The sequence below is a fragment of the Mustela erminea genome, chromosome 6 (assembly GCF_009829155.1).
Source record: "Mustela erminea isolate mMusErm1 chromosome 6, mMusErm1.Pri, whole genome shotgun sequence".
Lineage (NCBI taxonomy): Eukaryota > Metazoa > Chordata > Mammalia > Carnivora > Mustelidae > Mustela > Mustela erminea.
This window is the reverse complement of record NC_045619.1, coordinates 40362733-40381545: the sequence shown is the minus strand read 5'-3', so window position 1 is coordinate 40381545 and position 18813 is coordinate 40362733. Positions and strand designations below refer to the sequence as shown.

The 18813-nt window shown below is 37.0% G+C and overlaps 1 protein-coding gene and 1 pseudogene across 3 annotated transcripts in view; one reads left to right on the top strand and one right to left on the bottom strand.

The window, feature by feature from the left end:
- The window catches only part of NAV3 (neuron navigator 3), a 383583-nt gene that overhangs the window by 253157 nt on the left and 111613 nt on the right, over positions 1–18813 (top strand). The gene's annotated exons all lie outside the window — the stretch shown is intronic.
- On the bottom strand, positions 10970–11053 carry LOC116594548 (annotated as a pseudogene).

Sequence of the window (18813 nt, the reverse complement as noted above, 5' to 3'; positions counted from 1 at the left end):
GAGAAGAGAGAATCTCAAGCAGACTCTTGCTGACCATGGAGCCTGATGGTGAGGCTCAATCTTAGAACCCTGAGATCACAGCATGAGCTGAAATGAAGAATCAGATGCTTAACGGACTGTACCACTCAAGTATCCCTCAAACCAAAACTTAAATAGCAAGATGTAATACTAGGATATCCAAAGACAGTTTTCTTCAGAAGTTTGAAGTGTGGGGTGTCTGGGTGGCGCAGTTGATTAAGTGTCTGCCTTCAGCTCATATCATGATCCCAGAGTCCCAGGATTGAATCCCATATGGTGCTCTCTACTCAGCAGGGTGTCTGCTTCTCCTTCTCCCTCTGCCTCCAAGTTGTGTTCTCTCTCTCTCTCTCTCTCTCTCTTCAGTATTCTGAGGATCTTTAAAAGAAAAAAAAAAAAGTTCTGAAGTATGTTTTGATTTCATCTAAAATAGCACAGAACTGATCTCTGAGTTTAGAAAATTTATAGAGTGAAAGTATGCACTTTCAAAATTTGGTGTATGTATAGTTTATATTAATATATCTGGGAAAATATAATTATATGTGTATAGATATTTTTTACATTTCTTAAGTTATTCCACAATGTCATTTTTTGTTTATTCCTTGACCCTAATTCTGTGAAATCAGGAGAGTTGTTAAAAAGACTTATTCTATATTAAGAAAGCTCAGTAAAGTTAACTGAACTTCTTATAATTAAATGACAAGGTTAAAAGTGAACTCAACTTGATTCTTATCTAAGCCAAGTGTTAGCAACTTCTTTCTGGAAAAGGTCAGGCTGAAAATATTTTTAAGCTTTGTAGAGCGAGAGGCAAAATCAAGAAATTGATTGGATGATGAAAGAAAAAAATTGCAGCAAGCCTTTTAACTATGTAAAAATATAAAGGACATTCTTAGCTCATGGGTCTATAATTTGAATTTGGTCCATAGCCATGGTTCAGTGACTCTTGTTCCAAGGCATTTTCAAGCCTGATATTTATTCTTTGTATGTTTGCAAGGGCTGCTGAAACAACTGTAAATTGGGTCATTTAAACAATAGAACTGTATTGTCTCACAGTCCTGGAGGCTAGAATTAAAGTAAAGAACCTAGGTGTTGGTAGGTTTAACTCTTGAGGGTCTTGAGGGAGGGATCTGTCCTAGGCCTCCCTCTTGGTCTTGGATTTGCTGTCATCTCTCTTCCACATTGTCTTCCTTTGTGTGTGTCTATGTCCAGACTTCCCCTTCTTATAAGAATACAAGTCATATTGTGTGAGTGCATACCCTAATGACGTCACTTTAACTAAGTAACTTAGTAACTAAAGAACACGTTAACTAAGTAACCCACCTCCCAATCCGGTCACATTCTGAAGTGATAGTGATTAGGACTGGGACATTGGGTGGGGGAGGGGAATAGCAAACCATTCAACCATAACACCTTCATTCTCTTTGTGCTACATCAAACCCCATGGCTAGTAGGAGGCAAAGTAACAAGTATCAGACCTGTGTCTCCCTCTTTCTGTCCTTCTAAAGTCAAAGCCATAGCTTCTCTCTCAGCACACCTGCTGCATAGTAACAGATATATAGAACTTAACAGAGAAAATGGAAAGATGACCCTGTATGAGTGGCTGCCTCCACCTTACAAAACACCCAGAAGAAAATGGGGCAGAGTATCAGCCATCTGAATGCTTCATCATTTTAGCAAAAGGACAGCAATATTTCTAAAAATCAGTTATAAGGAAAAGATATTCATTTGGGTCATATTTCTGATAAATAGGCTGCTGGTTAAGAGCCTTAGCTCTCTGGTTCTCTAAGTATATGAAGAATAAGACTCACACAAATCATATCCTCCTGTGTCCAAGCAGCAGACAGAATCGACTCTAAAATCAATCTGTCATTTGAAGTCCCCAGCTGGGACTGTGCCTTGCTGTTGGGAGGTATCACGCGTTTTGTAGCCAGAGCTCTCTCAGTATGCACAGCCTACGTATGATTGAGCCCTATAGCCAGGCCAAGGATGGGTTAGCGCAGGAATTCTACAAGGTTCTTTCATATAATGAACTAGATTTATAGCTTACCTTCCTGAGACTGTCTTTAGAAAAATTACCCCATAGTCATCAATTTTTAAAGAAATATGCCTCAAAACAATGCATGGTATCCTCCCTCTTTGATGTCTTAATTCACCTGCCACTGATCAATGCATTATTTCCATGACTGATGACTTTTTTTTCTTTTTTAAAGATTTTATTCATTCATTTGACAGAGAGAGATCTTAAGTAGGTAGAGAGGCAGGCAGGGGTGGGGGGACAGGCTCCCTGCTGAGCAGAGAAGCACAATGTGGGGCTCGATCCCAGGACCTGAGATCATGACCTGAGCTGAAGGCAGAGGCTTAACCCACTGAGCCACCCAGGCATCCCAGATGACTTTTCTTTTTTTTTTTTTTAAATCAGCAAAGAAGTCAGTGTTTTTTGGTATTTCTTGTTCGATGTTTAGTATTTACTATTTGCTTCATCATTTCAAACCTATTTCAATAGGACTATTGTAGGAAATACATAAAATAATATACAAAAGTATCTTATGTAGTGCCAAGAACAATTCCCCCTTTGTCTTCCTAGAAAAAAATGTTGAGTTGATTTTTATTTTGAGAGAGAGAGAAAGAGAGTGAATGGGGAGGGACATCAGGAGAGGGAGAGAAGCCCAAGCCAGTTCCATGTTCACCCAAGTTGGGGTTCAGTCCTACGACCCTGAGATCATGACCTGAGCTGAAATCAAGAATCAGATACTTAACCAACTGAGACACTCAGGTGCCCCAAGTTGATTTTTTAAAACACTCACTTCTCTACAAATAAGAAAATAAACATGAGGCTTCTTTAATTAGAGAATAGTTAGATACCCTGGTGCACTGATCATACCTCTAGAATGGAACCCTCTTCAAAGAGAACACTAAAGTGACTAGGCCTGTCCACCAGATGGAGTTTCCATCACTTCCATGGAGGATAAGTGAGGGTTACTCACTTCCCTGCATATGGCAGAAAGGGAAGGAGACTTAACATTCACCTAACCACATAAGAGATGCTGGGCTAAGTGCTTTGTATTTGTAGTCGAAGATACTGTATTCTGCATTTTTCAAATAAGGTAACTGAAGCATGGAGAGCAAACACATTATATTATTAAATGTGTTTAGTTTATATTTTAATACCTTAAGAACATGTTCCTTCCTCCACACACATACATATCCTGTTGACAATAGAATCCCAAAGTATACCCGCATGGGCTTTCTTTTCTGACATTTCTGACTAGAGCAGTTTAGGGATAGGTTATAGATCAGATTCTTCTCACTTAAAATTATCTTTTCCAGAGTAGATACTGATGGTTGAAGTCTAAAAGTACGAAGGGCTAGTGGAAGTGGAAAAGGAGAGTGTCACATTCCCTTGACAAGCAGGCAGCAATAGTAGAACAGGACTCTTTCTCTCATTTCCTAAAGATCCCCAGGAACCCTTTTATAAAATTAAGTTGTCTGTGTGATACATAGAGTGAGCCTTAAGTTAACTTTTAAATGCTTTCTCTCTTCAAACATGTTTTTACAATAAATTTTCACCTGCATAAATGTTCTCTCTTGGATTAAATGCTTCCTCACCACACTTTCCTTAACCCTTTGACTCCATTGTTACTGTAATAACAGCAGCTCATTAACACAGTGGGCATCAGTATTGATTATGATTTTAGATTTTATCTTTTCCTGTTATAGTTTAGGGTTTTTTTTTTTTTTTTCTAAAATAGATCATAACCATTGATTGGCTGCGGCCTGGGAGTTTTTCCAAGATATCAGGGTCCTGGTAAGATAATAGTGTTGAAATTGTCACTTAGGGACCCTGGACTTTTTTCTCCTATTGCAGTGCTCTGTTTCACAGAGGACAATCTGTGTAGTCTTTAATACGGAATTAATCACAAAAGTCAAGTGCATACTGCAAGTACAATCAGCACCATCTAATTATCTCAAACTTGTTTGTCTTATGGCTTTATTTAGCAGAGCACATGCACAGGATAATAACAAATAGGCTAATTCAAAATCCTGTCACCCACCAGCAGTTTAGCAATCATAAATGGAGTCTGGTGTGCTTTAGAGATTATATATGTATGTGACAAGCTAGCAGGTATGAAAAGGAAAAGCAACAAGGCAGAAAATAAAGCAGTCTGAGTTTGATTTTTTCTTCCTCCCTCAGGGAAAAAAATCTATCAAGTTATAGGAGTCTTTGTTTAATGTGTATATGAAACATTCAGTTATTTACATTTTTATAGTATCTCTAATATATGATGAACTGTATCACACTGTAATATGTTAAGAGAGAGTGAGGTTGATTTTTCAGATTCAAAGGAATGTTCTTTTTTTGAAGGAATATTTATTGGTCAGAGTCAACAAACACTATGAAACCTTTCATTATTGCCAATAGATAGGTCCTGCTAATGAGCCTATTCGTTCAGCTCTGCAAGGTTCAGGGTGTGTCTAGTGCAGACACAGTTCTCGGTGCTCAGCACAGCTGGAGGGCCCCAGGCTGCTGATTGCAACCTTTATGGGATGTGAATGGCAGGAGATGAATACGGGAAATGTAGTCTGTCATCAGTGTCCCTCTCAGCTGTCTGTCCTCCTGACAGTCTCTTGCTCACTGTCAACAATCATTCACTCTCTTGGTCTCTTACTGCTTTCTCTTTGAACCTCCTGGCCGAGACCTATTTACACACAGGCGAAACTTGATGGGGACAGATCTTGAAGTGGGGGGAAATCTTTTCTGAGGTGCTCCATTTCCTACGTGGAAATGATTCTCTCTCGCTCTGTTCCAGGAGAAGGGCATAGAGCTACTGGCTATCCTCTTCGGAGTCAGGCATCTCAGTGCTGAGTCCTCCGTGTTTACTGGTCCCTTTCCCTTTGTAACCCATACTGTGTATTTCTGCTTCTGATCACACCACAAAGGTACTTTTTCTTTCCTTTCCTTCTGTTTCGTTCATTTCCTTTCCTTTCCTGTCCTCTTCTTTTAAAGATTTTTATTTATTTATTTGACAGAGAGAGATGACAAGCAGGCAGAGAGGCAGGCAGAGAGAGAGGAGGAAGCAGGCTCCCCGCCGAGCAGGGAGCCCCATGCGGGGCTCGATCCCAGGACCCGGGATCATGACCTGAGCCGAAGGCAGCGGCTTAACCCACTGAGCCACCCCGGCGCCCCCTCCGGTCCTCTTCTTTCCTCTCCTCTCTTCTCTGTCTTTTCTCTTCTCCTCTCTCCTTTCTCTTCTCTTCTTTCCTTCTTTTGTCTTCTCTTTTTTATTTTAGAGGCAGCGGGTGGAGAGGAGCAGACAGAGAGAGAGAGGAAAGGAATCTTATGCAGGCTCTCTGCTGAGCATGGAGCCCAGCTCAGGGTTCGATCTCATGACCGTGAGATCTTAACCTAAGCCCAAATCAAGAGTTGGATGCTTAACTGACTGAGCCACCCAGGTACCGCCACAAAGATAATTTTTTATTTAAAAATGCCAAAATTCCTACAGACAAGAAGGTTAGTTAACTCTTTCCCTGGTCACTATTTGATTTAGCTCATTCCCTGGCATATCCATAGTTTCAAATACAAATGCATGGGCTAATGAATTATTTTAACTTAGTTGTTTACCAATTTAATGACCTGTTTTGAAAATGTCTGTGCACAAGCTCTAGGAAAAACATGGTCTTTTATTTATTTTTTTAAATATTTATTTATTTATTTATTTATTTATTTATTTTTGACAGAGATCACAAGTAGGCAGAGAGGCAGGCAGAGACAGAGAGAGGGGGAAGCAGGCTCCCTGCTGAGCAGAGAGCAGGATGTGGGGCTCAATCCCAGGACCCTGGGATCATGACCTGAGCCAAAGGCAGAGGCTTTAATGCACTGAGCCACCCAGGTGCCCTAAAACATGTTTTTTAGGTTGAGTTAACTCCCCCCACCCCAGTAGGATTTACCTTGAGGGTAAACTTAGGTGTTGAATACTTTGATAACTTTGTTTCACACATACTGTGCATGATTTCTGTTCATCTATTATTATGTGAAAGCCAAGTATGGTATAGTTTCCCTATTGTTAACATTTTAACAGAAGGTATTTATTTTACAAACTTTGTGTTTACATGTATCAAAATTTTAAGACATACATTTAATGTGGTAATTAAAAGGTTCTCCCTCATACCTATATCCCCATAGTTGTATAGTTCTGTAAATCTTCCCTTATAAAACTCCATTTTCCATACCTCCCTAATACCTGGTGTAGTTTTACTGCGCTTCTTAGAATTCAAATCCACTGTCAGCTGCATTGTCTCTATCAGTATTCTCTTCTTGAGTCACATCCTTCCCCCTATTGTTATTGAATTGCCTTTCCCACTGTGCTTGATTTCCATCCAGTCCTTCGCACACACAACCTTCCTATCACTGGACCTGCATGAAGGGTAAATGTCCTCCTTCCTTGAATACATTTTCATTTCTTCTCCTCCCTAAAAACATCCAGTTTTAAAGTCCTCACCATTTGTCTACTCCACCTGTTACCTCCCCATGGTATTGTCATTCCCAGAATCTTAAGCCACTCTCCCTGAGTTATTCAAGATTTTTACTCTTGTCATAATATATCAGCATCTATATATACTTTGTAACAGCCTCATTTCTCAGAAACTTGACACCTCTTATCCTCCAGTGATCTTGCTTTCTACTTGAGCTTAGCCACACTCCCATTGTCACAACCTAGAACTGGTTGTTACTAAAAGCTTCACACTCTCCACTGAAACAATTTTGAATATCATATTTTCAATAACCACTACTACTTTTCTAGTTCACTGCTTTTATCATTCCAGCATCAGGAATAATATTCTACCAGGACCTGTAGTCTATTGATTCCAAATTTGACAGAATTCCATACTTTCATTGCATCCCCATATTCTTCTTTGTATAGGTTAGAGTCCATGGTTCATTAAAAAAAAATAAAAAAAAAACACATCTTTTTGGATATAGATACCCTTCTACTCTACTGCTCCTTTCTTTCTTTTTTCTTTTTTTTCTTTTTCTTTTCCTTTATTTATTTTTATTATTTTTTTTTTTTTTGCTTAATTTACTAGCAAAACTTCAATCTTTAGCTGAGCCCAGCATTTCTTCTGCTCTGCACCTTCCCAGCTGAATATAATGAGAAAGTTTGAAAAATCATGCAGACTAATTTCCTAGTAAGTTCGGGACTAGTCATCTCAAGTGGATTCCTGGGGTTCCCAGAAATCCTACATTTTCTGAGCCACTCATGCTTCCATTCTCTGGCAAATAATTCATACTTGTTCCTTTTTCCTCAAACCTCTGATCTCTTCTTTCCATCCTTATCCTCAGTTAGCGTGTTTAAGGTTTCTCTGAGAAAACAGAAGCAATGCAAATATAACTCTCATCACCCTGGCAACCTCCTTCCTTATAGCTTACTTATTTTACCTCCTGTTGCGCTGTAGGAATTGCCTCAGCTACTATCTAAGGCCAAATTCTCCAGTTAGGACAGAGGGTCCCATCCCCTCTCTTCTGTTCAGCATTAATAGCTCCATTGTTTCTAAGCTATCCTGTAGGTCAGTTTTTCATTCCACTAGGTTATTATCATCAGTGAACCAACATGGGGGATTTCTCAAACAAACAAAACCAGACAAAGCAAAACAAAAGCCCCCTCACCAAATTCCATATTCCCCTTGAGCATACCCTCTTTATTTGTCCTTTTTTTAAACCAAAACTCTTGAAACTCTTTCCAGTTTTATCTTGCTATCTCTAATTTCTCTCTTCCTGTTGTCACTTAAATATACTCTACTTTTCCAAAACTGTTTTTACTAAAGTAATAAATGAACTTTCTTTTTAAGGTTAGGATGATTTTTGTTGATGTCAAACATGTTGCTAAATCCAGTGTTCATTTCTTATTGCTCTTCTGATGGGACCTATAGCACTATTTGATAAATTGGTTACTTAGTCTTCTATGAGACTTCCCCCTCCAAACTTGGAGAATCATTTATGATATTTGAATAGGGAAGTAAAATGATCAAATTGCATTTCAGAAACAGTTACCTTGATAGATCAGAAACTAGAGAAAAAGACACAAGGAATTACAATCACCAAAAAAAATGGGTTATGATCAGCACAATGAGGGTATGGTGGTATATAAATAAATAGAAGATATATTATAAATGTAGAACTAATACAAATTGCAATGGATTTGATGTCAGGACGAAAGTAAAACAAAAGTCTATATTTGCAGTAACAAGAGATAATCCTCTAATATCAATAGCTTGCAATAACTGTAACATCTACTCCTTGTTTTCAATGTATGCCAAACTGTGGGTTGGATTCTATGGCTTGACTTGTTTTCTCATTCATACATCTAGACTGAAGGAGTCACCCCTGTTTGGTATATCTTAAAACAGAGAAGAAGAACAAGAGACTTGATAGAAATAGTGCACTACTCCCTAAAGGATGTAGGATATACCATATCTGCTTACATCCCATTGGCTCAACACATCAGATGACCAATGTCAAAGTCAAACTGTGGCAAGTATAAGCCACAAACAGGGAAGAGGGGATAGAATATTTGTGAATAATACCATTTGCTATAGTGATGATTCATACTGGTTTCTGTCCTAAGTGATTGTCAGAAGGATGGGCAGAAATAGAATATCTAGTAGAAAGGATGGATTTGGGAAGGAAGAAGATGAATTCAATAAGAAATATATATTGTATCAGTTGAACATCCAGGAACTCAAGCAGGCAGTTTGAAATGCAAATCTGGCACTTAGGGAAAGGTCAGTGTTGGGATCTCAAATATAGCCAAGAACAGATAATTTGGGAGCGCCTACATTTGGCAAAGAAAGATGACACAGATTAGCCTGGTTCACAAATTTTGAAAATCCAAGCTCAAATGTGAAGTAAAAATGCATCCTGTTAGAAATGTGGATCAGTGATCCACTGTTAAGTCTCCTAGACTCACTAAGTGGTAGATTCAGGATTACATGAATTTATATGTCATGGAAATTAAAAACACAAGCTCACAGGTCAAAGGTATGAGTTTACCTTTCCCACTTTGTAACTTGTTCAGATTGGGCAAATTACTTCCTTTTTCTTAACCTGTTTCCTTCTCTGCAAAATAGTAACAATATTTACCTTACAGTATTGTTGAGAAGCTTAAATGAGATTATGCCTGTAAAATGTGAAGGTAGTTCCTGGCTTGTTTTGAATATTGAATCAGTATTAGCAGTATTATTAACAGAATTACAGAAAGAAAACATTAACTCTGGCTTTGTTTACCTTTCCTTTTCTTGAAGTTTTTCTGTAAAGCACGTGTTCTTTATTTACTAGAGTTAAAAATTCATTTGACAATTTAACAAGAATGCCTGGGATTTGCGTTATTAGCCAATTATGTGAAAAATGCAAATAAAAATTAAATGAAATTAGAAAATGTATGCAGCACTTTGAGTAATAACATAGTTATTTCTGGATCTATTACGCCCAAATGCTTATTTCTTGTTCTTTGCAGAAGTATGGCTATAAGCATGTGTATTTATTGCTACTGGAATTTTTATCATGGTGAGATTAGAAAAGGCTCTTTGGACAATGTTGGTACTGTTTACCATCAGCTTCTTAAGCTTTATGCTTTATGAAAAAGCATATGGTGATGAAAAAATTTTAAAGGAATTAAGCACCACCAAGGGACAATTCCATTTGACTTGAAGAAATAATGAAGGCCAAAATTAAACACTTGAAAAGAGATATCTATTTCACTCTTAGTATTTTTTGCAGCCCACTTTGTCCCAGATTCATTTTTGCATTTCGTTCTCTACCATCACTTCTTTAATTGAAATGTGGTTGCCATTGAGAGATAGCTCTGTGTTAAGGATACAGTGGTTTCTCCAGTCATCTTTCATACTAGCAAAAAAGAATCTTTGGTGAAGAACATTCCTTTTGTGACACCAACATTTTTTCCTGTTTTTGAGTTAAATGCCTATAAGTCTTCAGAGTTGTCAATGAAACAATATGTGTTCTAGGGCCTGTAACTCATATTGTTCTTTTATGCTATCTTGTGGTTTTCCTGTGAAATGGTTTTTGGTGTTTATTTTCTTTAAGCATCACTAGCCATTTGTTAGAATGCAGGGCTGATTAAAACCCAGACTCCCATATGAGGCTTACAGATGTCGTAGAATTAGAGGAAATTAACTTCAGGTCTGGCAGTGATTTTCTAAAAATGGTTCTCTTGATCTCACTGAAATTGGGGATTTCTTTGCTAAGCTGCCAAGATACATAAATCTTCTATGAGCGCTGATTTTGTAGCAGACCTTGACATGTATGATCTAATTCTAGAAATCTGGCTTTTAGCTGGAAATCAACAGCCTCAGGGAGGATTAAAGATTCCGTTGGTATCCACATGTGTATTCTGTCCTGTATGGCACAGATGAGTTTGGAAGACATTTGATATATTCAGAAGGAATGCATAAGCCTCTATACTCTATTAATGTAACATCCCTCCAAATTGCAACACACAGCCAAGAAATGGGTATTTAGGAGGTGGGGTAGTGACTTGGGTGGGAATTAACATATGGTTTTACATTGTTTGATTTTTTTTTTTTTCCCCAATTTGATGACAGCAGTATTAGTGAATGGTAGCAGTGGTCAAGATTCTTCATAAAATGGAAGGTCTCACCTTCTTTTCTCTTTCTAGAAATAATAGTTTATAAAGTACAAACACTAAAATGAATTATCCTCTTGATTTTTTTTTAAAGATTTTTTATTTATTTATTTGACAGAGAGAGATCACAAGTAGGCAGAGAGGCAGGCAGAGAGAGAGAGAGGAGGAAGCAGGCTCCCTGCTGAGCAGAGAGCCCGATGCGGGACTCGATCCCAGGACCCTGAGATCATGACCTGAGCCGAAGGCAGCGGCTTAACCCACTGAGCCACCCAGGTGCCCCCTTCTTGATTTTTTTCATTGTAAATTGTGCAAAGTATTTTAATTAGCAATAATTGCGCCTCGGATAAACCTCATTGGCTACGATACTGCCACTGTGCAAAGCTATGTGCAAAGTATTTTAGAATTCAGCAGCCAGTTGATTATTTTTTAGAGTCCTCTAGATCCTTTTTATTTAATTAGGATATATTTATTTTCCCTAGTTTTATAGATGAGCTCCTAATAAAAGAATGATTTGAATATTCATTTATAGAACAACATGATTAATAGAAACTATTTTTTATTGTAAAATCAATAATATCATAGAAAGCTTTTGCTCAATAGAGAAAAACCCCACAGCTTTTTTCATATGCATATTTTTGTTTTCACCTAGATAGTTCATTCAATTTTATATGTTGGTTATTCATTTAACATATACATCTTTTTTATGATGAGAGCAATAACATTTATTGTTATGTAATTCATGCAATATATAAAATACATTAAAATCAATTAGTGGTTCTGAAATGTATGTGAAGAAAAATATAGAGCATCTTACAGACAAAATATAACAGGTTAAAAATGTAAAATTCATTCAGTCATCCTCTCCTTTCCAAATATCTTTCCAAGAAAAAAATAAAACACTGTTATTATAGAGTATCGGAATGGATAGCACTACAAACAATATTATCTCAACTAAATAGACAAGGAGGGAAGAACCAATGATCACACTAGTTTTGCATCTGGTCCTTTTACTGTTTTGAGGAGTTTGTTGAAACGCACTAGACTGTAAACTTACAGGTGATGCTAATAGTGTCCCCTCCGGAAGAGAAAATCAAAAAGACCTTTATCCCATTTCTCTTTTTGTCCTTCTTTCAAGAGGAGCTCAGGGAGCAACTAAAGCCCTCTTAATCAGAACTTCATGTAAATGCAACTGCCTTTGTGACTGCTAAGCTCTCTAGGTCTTCCTTCTCTTAGACAGCAACAGCTTGCTTTTACAGGGGTCCCCAAAGAATTTGAAAGTCACCCAGAATCTGACAACATGAGCTGGACCAAATCACTACATAGTGGGACAGAAGACAAACTGTACCAGCAAAGATGGGATCCAAGAAAACATATATGCATATTACAATCTCAAACATCTCTTACTGACATTTGGATTAGTATTTCCAGCTTTTAACATTTCATAAGAAGCTACACAGTTCATTGTTAGTAACTGCTTGTTGATCTCTTAGAATTTGGGTATAAGAATAGACTCTATCTTCTTTACATTTTGACATCAGCATAGTAGACACATTTGTGCACTGTACTGTGCAGAAATGGCAGAAAAAGTAATTTATATTTGTGATTTGGTCAACCAGCTTATCATTGTTCCCTACCCCCCCCAAATTTACAACTTTATAGACTCAACCCATTTATAAGCTCAGATCTTCCCTCTATGAGTTCTTCCCTCTGAAGTTGCAGTAGAGATATAGCTAATACTGTTGAAACAAATAAGAAAGAGATAAATGTTAAGTGATACGGTGAGGTCATAATTATAATAAAACATTCAGATGAACATACAAACATATTAAACTTCATCTTAACATATGAAAAGAACCAAGACATACTGGTGTTTCTGATTTGTCAAAAAATACTTCCTAAGGGGCGCCTGGGTGGCTCAGTGGGTTAAAGCCTCTGCCTTCGGCTCAGGTCATGATCCCAGGGTCCTGGGATCGAGCCCCGCATCGGGCTGTCCGCTCTGCGGAGAGCCTGCTTCCTCCTCTCTCTCTCTCTGCCTACTTCTGATCTCTGTCAAATAAATAAATAAAATCTTTGAGAAAAAAAAAAAAATACTTCCTAAGGGGCACCTGGGTGGCTCAGTGGGTTAAAGCCTCTGCTTTCAGCTCAGGTCATGGTCCCTGAGTCCTGGGATCGAGCCCCACGTTGGGCTCTCTGCTCAGCGGGGAGCCTGCTTCCCCTTCTCTCTCTCTGCCTGCCTCTCTGCCTACTTGTGGTCTCTGTCTGTCAAATAAATAAATAAAACCTTAAAAAAAAATAGTCCATAAGTCCCCTGAATACTTAGTTTTTTTTCAAAGATATGTTGTATTTGTCTTTCCAAAGGTTTCTTTTATCTAGTTTCGTTCCCTTACTTCTGAGATGAAATAAATTTCATTGCAGTTATTTTATCAGCTTAGATGATGGTTTTTAGGTTTAGCATTATGAATGATTTTTTAATCTAATTCAGTATACAAGTTGAATGCCCAGTTAGTAATAGATGTAAGAGTGGAAACTGTGACTCTGAAGCTATGATGAGATACTAGGTGTTGTAGGAAGTTGGTTCCCCTCTTCCTCCTTACCATATGTATGTTGATACCTGGGATCCCATATATATATATATATATATATATCCTACTTTACTGTTCTTCCTTAGCCACTACATCTGTGTCATCTATTAAGAAATAATTTCAGATCCCAAGTGCTCCATTGTATCTATTCAACCTCATATTTTATTCTTTTTCAGCTTATGTCTTGATTTCCATCTGGGCTGGTATCTTCAATCCTTCTATGATTTTGCTCTCCCTTCTATATCTTTTCAAAATTACTTATCTCTGGGGCACCTGGCTGGCTAATGAGTAGAACATGCAACCCTTGATCTCAAATTCAAAACCCACCTTGGGTATAGAGATTATTTAAAGAGAAAAATCTTTTTTTTTTTTTTTTTTTTTTTGAGATGGTCAGGGGAAAGAGCGGAGGGTGAGAATCTTAAGCAGGCTCCCCACCCAGAGTAGAGCCTGACATGGGGCTCAGTCTCATGACCCTGAGGTCATGACCTGAGGTGAAATCAAGAGTTGGACACTTAACCAACTGAGCCACCCTAGTGCTCCAAAAATAAAATCTTAAAAAAAAAAAAAAAAAAGATTTTTGAAAAATTATCTATCCCTCAAACTCTGGTATAAGCTCTCTCTTTCTAATCTGCACTCCCTAACTTTTATATGATTTTTGTTTATTTGTTTTATTAACCTCTATCACCTTTTTGCAAAATTAGAATCACCTTTTTGCAAAATTAGAATTATTACATAGGTTACTCCTTCTCTTGTATCTTCATTATGCCCTACATCAAGTGATGGCTACTTTACTTTGTATATAGGACTATCCAAAAAATAATCTGAAAGTTCAATTATTTTGCAAGTTTTCTTACAACCATACTTCTTTGGTCGTGTACTGAAGATGAATGTAAATGGTATTATATTAAGCAATGGAAAATTCACAGGTGTTAAGAAATTTGTCCGAGTTTCTAATTTAAGCTTGTCTGAAATTAAAGCCTCGTTTTCTAATATTATTATATATTAACCACGTTTTCTAAAGATGCCTGTTAAATCTGATGATGGGAATTGTGTCTTAAATGATTCCAAACTCTTAGATTAATATGCAGTATATGATGAATGAGCTTTGGGGGATATTTTTCCAATGATCATGATACCATTGACATTGACTAGAGCTTTGTAGTCAGTGTACTGTGAATTTTTTAGAGAGCTACCCTGGGTACTTCCTTTTTATATTCTTTTGTTAAAATTAGGTAAGAACCATGTATGTTTTTTAAATTTTCTCTAAAACAATAACTGCTATGGTGGACATCATAGGACTGTTTTCATGACCTATGTTTAAAGTGATGAAGAAGATCCATAATAGTTGCTTTCATGTTTCTAAGTCATTGATTTTAGAGATAAAAGTCAAAAAGATGTGAAAATACCTGTCTTTTCAGGGGATCCATCTTTTCACTTCCAAATTCTAACAATAAAATTGAAAGATGAATAGTATCTTGCAAAGTGCCTGAGCTATTTCTGCCCTGTGTGTGTGTGTGTGTGAGAGAGAGAGAGAGAGAGAGAGAATATATCTGAAGAGATTTGGGCTTTTACTCAAGTGACTGTTATATTGGAAAATGACATAATGTAATTGAAAAGTGTGAGATTTACATTTAAAAATGCCTTTTTGAAAAAGAACTGATTTACTAACCTAGTTAATTAAGAAGATTCTGCTGAGGATGTGTACTTGAAGTGATAAAGATCATAGAAATAATACCTACTGATTCTTACTGATGTTTTGACATTTATTTAAAGGCTCTTTGAGGATAAAACTTTAGTTTTTTGTGGTGCCTGGGTTGCTCAGTGGGTTAAAGCCTCTGCCTTTGGCTCAGGTCATGATCCCAGGGTTCTGGGATGGAGCCCCACATGGGGCTTTCCGCTCGGTGGGGAGCCTGCTTCCCCTGCCTCCTGCCTGCCTCTCTGCCTGCCTCTCCACCTACTTGTGATCTCTGTCTATCAAGTAAATGGATAAAATCTTAAAAAAAAAAACCCAAAAAACAAAACCTTAGTTTTATAAACTTAAAGTTGGCTTCAGAAGATGATTCTGATGAGTTCTTTAGAGGTGCATTATTGGCCCTTTCTTGCTAAAATAAATTGTTCTTTGATAAATGCTGACAGTTTTTAAACTGTTGGAAATTAGTAGTTCAGCAATTGATCCTATGATAAATCCCCACTCAGCAGGGTCAATTGACCAAAAACTTAACTCAAAATAAGTGTTAAGTTAAAACAATGTATGAATCACAGTATAGCCAGCAATTCATCTGTTAATGGGCTGCATTCTAGTTTGGTTTCTCCTTTTCTTCCTTTTGACTTTTCGTTTTGAACCTAGGCATCATATAACAAAGCACTATCATGCTCAGTCCCTTATCAAAATAGCTCTCACGCAAAGTTAAAGAGTACTCATGATGGTGAGAAAGAAGATGGTACTACTTTGATTTTCCTAATATTTTTCAGCCTTCAGCATTCATTCATTATTCTTCCAGCAAGTATTCAAACTACTGTATACAAAGCATTGGGAATACAATAATGCACAAGATAAACTAGGGCACAAATTCCACATAGCCTAGATTTTTTGCAGGCTCCCCTGCATTTATGGAAAGTTCACGTTCAAGTTCAAGGCTATTTTAAGTAACATTGCAAACTGGAACCTGTTTAAATTGGGAATTGAGAAGGCAGGGAGAGGTCAGCCCCATATGGAATAGTGGCTTATGTTGAAGGAACACTGTAATATATAATATAAATATATCTTTGAGCATGTGCTCATGTTGGTATGGCAGTAGATTTCTAACACAAAAATGAAACCCACCCTTTGAAAGTATTCATTATTTTCCAAACTACTTGATCCACATTCACTTGGGCTTTAAACTAAATTCTAAGGCTGTTTCTTTCTAAGGGATGCAGACATTTTGTTTCTCCCTGCTACCTAGTACATACAAGGTGTGTATTTTATTTTTGTATGTTGATTAAATATTAACTAGTTAGTTTTTCAAATCCCCCAAGGAAACTTGTTAACTCATGTCTACTTCCTGCAATTATTTTCATTTGGGGTCACTTTCTAGGTGGCTGGATTTTGTTCTGTTCATCTTTATAGGCTGAGTAAACATCTGTTGGCTCAGGTCACCATCCCGGGGTCCTGGGATCCAGTCCCACATTGGCTCTCTGCTCTCTGTAGAGCCTTCGTCTCCCTGTGCTTCTCTCTCTCTCTGCTTCTGTCTCTCATGAATAAATAAATGAAATCTTTAATAACTAACTAAATAAATAAAGTACTCAAAGTCTAATAATATATGAAGCTGTGATGGAAGTGATACAACAAATCCAGGTATATATTTGGAAATAAAACACACAGCAGTATGGTATAAAGATTTGCAAAGCAGTGGAAAAGCTGTAGGGATTAGAGGCCTGAAACTGTGCTTCAGTTTGGCAAAACAAAAGGACTCTAGGGATTAACAAAAACAAAACAAAAGGACAGCAGAGCATTAAGTGGAAATATAGACAAGCTTTTCCTTTCCCAGTAAACATTATTCTCTACCCGAAATCATCTTTACTTTTATATTAGAAGATATATTAATTCCAGAGCATATTCAAAGAAATGTCATTTACGGACATGGGTCTTTTTTTTTTTTTTTAAGATTTATTTATTTATTTATTTATTTGACAGAGAGATCACGAGTAGGCAGAGAGGCAGGCAGAGAGAGAGGAGGAAGCAGGCTCCCTGCTGAGCAGAGAGCCCGATGAAGGGCTGGATCCCAAGACCTCAGGGTCCTGAGCCACCCAGGCGCCCCCAGACATGGGTCTTAAAAATAATAATCATTTTATTCCTGTTTTATTTTTTAAGAAGTTCTAAAGTACCAGTTTGAATACAGAGGATTAGGTATTCATTTTGTCTCCCTTCATTAAAGAGTTTATTAAAAACCTGTACAGATAAAACCTGTAGAGTCTTGAGCCAGCTGAGAATTTCTTGCTAACATGAAACAATGAAGTTGGCTTGTCCTTGATCCCAATAGTAAGTCTAGAAATATTAATTTGGAATACTTATGTTTACATTATGTCCAGGTTGTTAAGTAATGCAGTGTTTGTTTTTAGTTGAAATGATTCAATGGACGTAATGTTATAAAATTTTAATGAGAAGAAAATAATTCCAAAGTCAAAAATTTGTACCTGATAAACTACAATAATTACTGAGATGGTTACAAATTACATATTTAAACTTTGAGGACTACCTTAGCCTTGCCATGCCATTCTGAGCATTCTAAAGCATTTAATTCTTTGAAGTCATAATTATCACACTTTGTAAATACATAATTATAAATGTGTCCTATTCTTTACAAAACTCAGGAACATGATAAAAACTGAAGAAAAAGTAAATTTGTTTTTAATTGCCAGATTATAAAGCAGAAGGACATAATGCTTGTAGTGCCTTGCACATCAAAGATATTAGAAAATATTTCTTGATATGCTAGCTGACTTGGTATGATGGCAAAGTGTTTCCTACTATACATTTACTTTGTCAATACCTTGCACACTTAATGAGACCTCAGTTCCCAAGAGTCTTGTAAGTGATAATGGCTTCATAAGAAGATAATCCAGTTGCTGGAAGTGCCTTCTGTAAACTTCCTCAATCAATCCAAGCTCAAATCTTGATGGAAGAGTAAGGGTAAGAGAGAGAAAGAACATGAATGAATGTGGTTAATAAACATGAAGTATTCCTGGTGTTCATTTCAGTACTCCCCTCAAAGAGCCCATCCTCTAGTGTGAGCACAGATGGAGAGTTATATTTGTAGTTCACTTAGTCGTAGTTTCTGCTTGTCCATAGAGTGAGTTAAGCAGTGATTCTAGTATTGGACATACTGTCTTTCATGTATTTTAGGCACTCAGTAAAACTTAGCTACTTTGTATATGTCTGAACTGAAGATTTTGTTATAATGAGATTGAATGAGACCACTTAGGGAGGAGGTATGATAAAGGAAGGAAGATCATTGGAAAGACTTGGCTTAGGAATGCTGAAATCTACACCTTTTGCCTCACTGAAATCCTCAATGGACTCAAACCAGTCTTTCACATGTTAGCATTTGAAGAAAAAATGAAGGAGGTATTTTATTTTTAGAAACTTTGTTTAAAAGATAAGCAGAAATTAGAGGGCTTGTAATTGTTTAGCTTTCTGAGAATTAAGTCCCCCAATCTGTTTAAACCTATTATTAATTTAACTTGGGACTTTTGTAAACATATAAATAAATATATATACATACACCTACACACACGTATATTTTACAAAATGTTTCATGTAATCAAAAATCTGTCCATAACTACCTCCAAACAGATCACCTCCCAATGAAAAATACAGATAAATAAAATAAGCAATATCAATTTGATGAGAAAGTGCTATAATGAAAATTATAAATACGTGAACTAGAGACTCTCAGAATATAGAGGAAGTTCATTTGGAGAAGGTTTTTGAGAGGGAGGACAATTTAACTGGGGACACATAACAGTCTGAGAAGAATGTATGTGTAGAGAAATGCATTAATGAATGCATGAATTCATCA